The following is a 3,180-nucleotide window of genomic DNA, read 5'->3' as shown; positions in this document are numbered from 1 at the left end:
GTTGTTGTGGGGAGGGTGGAGGGGGATTGGTGCTGTAGAGGGGAGGGTGAAGGGGGATTGGTGTGGTAGAGGTGACAGATCATTTAAGTCAGTGGCAGATTTAAAACATTGATGAGGAGAAATTATTTCTCTCAAAGGGTCTTATAGCTGTGGATGTCACTATCCCAGAGAGCGGTGGATGCGAGCACACTGACTAAATTTAAGGAGAGGGTGAGACGGACTTTTAGTTACTGGTGTGTTACAGAGTTGTGGAGAGCAGACAGGAAAGTGGAGTTGAGATCAGCCATGATTGCATTGGATGGTGAAGCAGGCTTGATGGGCTGAATTCCTGATGAAGGGCTTTTGCCCGAAACGTCGATTTTCCTGCTCCTCGGATGCTGCCTGAACTGCTGTGCTTTTCCAGCACCACTCTAATCTAGAACCTTGATGGGCTGAATTGCCTACCGCTATTCCCAGCTCTTACGTTCTTACGCCCTATGACATGTTACTTTAACCTGAAATGACAAACAAAGCCTCATTTTGTCGTCTCATCTGAAAGACAGCACTTCGGACCCTGTGGCACTCCCTCAGTACTGCACTGGTGTGTAAGACTCACTTTCTCAGGTCAAGTCTTCCCTATTAACTCACAATCTCGGGATCCAGACCCTCACCAACTGAGCCATGAATAAAAGCAGAAGAAGCATACGTTCTTACCTCCTTGTCAACGGTAAATTCAGGCAATTATGTTTTCCACAATATGTTGTGAAATTGCATGCAAGAAAGTGTATTTGGGCAAAGAATTCACAAGTAACATGACCAATTTTAACTTAACAAGTTTTTAAAAATCCGTTCAGAGAATGTGGGCTTTACTGGCTGGACCAATACTTATTGCTCAACCCCAGTTGCCCTGGAGGAGGTGCTGGTGAGCTGCCATCTCAAACCACTGCAATGCAGCACTTACCATACCCTTGCCAAGATGAAGAGAAACGTCTTCACTCACGACTTGTGAGTCTTTGGAATTGACAGAGAGTTCCAGATGCTCAATCATTGAATCAATCCAAGTCAGGGATTGAGGTGGGGGAAAGTGAGGCAGAGGTAGAAAATCAGTCACTATCATATTTTTAGACAAAACCGACTCAAAGGCCACTGTGATCTGCTCCTGCTATTCCTTACATTCTTACCTCCTTGTCAATGGTAAATTCAGGCAATTATTTTTTCCACAATCTGTTTGCAGTGCAGTTTGCCTTAGCGGTGAGTTCTGATAAGTTCTTTGCTTTCATGTGTATTGTGTCACAATGGAAAATCACACGAAAAGGCTCCAACTGCCTCAGAAAATAATGAGAACACCCAACAGGGATAAACTTGTAAATTATTCATGCTGCTCCGTACAGAGTTTTGAGCAATATTCAGAAGCATGAAAATCTGGGAAGCCTTTCAAGAATTGTGATTCAGGCTTGTTAGCAATTTAACATGTTTTAATCTTTTTTTTTGCAGCCACAGAACCGTATCTCCCATTTCAACTTAATTAAAGTCTTTCAAACAAGACAGCCAACTTTCAAATTATTGACACATGAACCACACTTCTGATCTTCTGATAAACAAATGAGGTTCATTCTTACAGATAAGTCCCTGCAAATTTTCGCAGTTCAATTTTTATGATTAATAATTGAAAAATGAATTCATTTGAAAAGAAAGGAAATGTTTTGTTGCAGGTAAAGGAATGAAAGGGTGTAGGGAGTAACTGAAACTGATTTGGATGATCATTGATGATTGTATTGAATGGCAGATCAGACTGGAAGTACTGGGTGGTCTAGACCTGCTCTGACATTCAATGTTTCTAAAAAGAAATGGAGGTTCATTTTGTTTCAAACTGGGAGAGGGATTTCAAATCAAGGCAAGGGAAAGATATTTTCCTTAGGCCATTCATCTACACTGACCCTACAAAGAGAATCCCACTCACACCCATTCCCAGTGCATCTAACCTACACATCCCTACACACGATGGGCAATTTCTTCGGACTGTAGGAAGAAACCAAAGGACCTGCAGATAACCCATGCAGACACGGGGAGAATGTTCAAGCTCTGCAAGGCAGCAGTGCTAAACACTGAGCCAACATGCCACCAGAGAGAGAGAGAGAGACTGGTCAGGACCCCCGTCTGGAATTAGTTCTCCTGGAATCAGTTCTCCACATAAAGGGTAGTGGAGATCTGGATTGCACAATGGGTGTTGTGGCTCAGAGGCAATTTCATTGAAGTACTTTTAAGTCGTCATTGGACAAGCATATGAACATACATGGAATAGTGTAGGTTAGATGGGCTTCAGATTGGTATGACAGGTCGGCGCAACATCCAGGGCCGAAGGGCCTGTACTGCGCTGTAATGTTCTATGTTCTATGAACTAGGAGATCCAAACTCATGGCCCCAGAAGATTAGCCCGGGGTTCTGCATTACATGTAGAGTAATCCAGTAACATCGACACCACTGCCTCCCCATGTTAGTGTGATCAAGGCTCATCTTTAGTACTGCTCCACTTATCTACTCACTCCTCATATCTCCTGATATGCTGAGATTAGTCTATCCCAATCTTAAGTGTAGCCATCCAGGTAACCAGAGAATACAGATTTAAAGTATTTGGCAAAATAATGAGAGAGGCGCTGTAAGGCTCAGTGGTTAGCACTGCTGCCTTACAGCGCCAGGTGCCTGAATTCACTTCCAGTCTCAGATGACTGTCTGTGTGGAGTTTGCACATTCTTCCTGTGTCTGTGTGGGTTTCTTCTGGATGCTCCAGTTTCCTCCCACAGTCCAAAATATGTGCAGGTTAGGTGGATTGGCCATGCTAAATTGCCCATAGTGTAAGTTAGGTGCATTAGTCAGGGAAGTGTAGAGTAATAGGTTAGGGCAATGGGTCTGGGTGGGATACTCTTCGGAGGGTCAGTGTGGACATGTTGCACCAAATGGCCTGTTTCCACACTTGTTAGGATTCTATGAAAACAGGAGCTAATTCTATGAATGAACCTGTTCCTGAGTGTTTCTTTCCAATGAGCTTGAGAGGCACAGTGGCTCAGGGATTAACATTGCAGCCTCACTGTGCCAGAGACCCGGTTTGATTCCAACTTTGGGCAACTGTCTGTGTAGAGTTGCACGTTCTCCCTGTGTCTGTCTGGATTTGCTCCAGCTTCCTCCCACAGTCCAAAGATGTGC

At 44.1% G+C, this 3,180-nt stretch overlaps 1 long non-coding RNA gene across 1 annotated transcript in view; it reads left to right on the top strand.

Annotated features, from left to right (window-relative positions):
• Positions 1-1,529, top strand: part of LOC122549529 — a 7,201-nt gene extending 5,672 nt beyond the window's left edge. Inside the window, exons 2-3 of the long non-coding RNA XR_006311553.1 lie at positions 539-706; positions 1,474-1,529. This is a non-coding gene — a long non-coding RNA (uncharacterized LOC122549529). The remainder of the gene's footprint in view (positions 1-538; positions 707-1,473) is intronic.
• The last annotated feature ends 1,651 nt before the right edge of the window (positions 1,530-3,180 follow it).

This window comes from Chiloscyllium plagiosum, chromosome 4, assembly GCF_004010195.1.
Source record: "Chiloscyllium plagiosum isolate BGI_BamShark_2017 chromosome 4, ASM401019v2, whole genome shotgun sequence".
NCBI classification, from domain to species: domain Eukaryota; kingdom Metazoa; phylum Chordata; class Chondrichthyes; order Orectolobiformes; family Hemiscylliidae; genus Chiloscyllium; species Chiloscyllium plagiosum.
The sequence above is the reverse complement of the archived record's forward strand: the minus strand, read 5'-3'. Positions and strand labels throughout refer to the sequence as shown.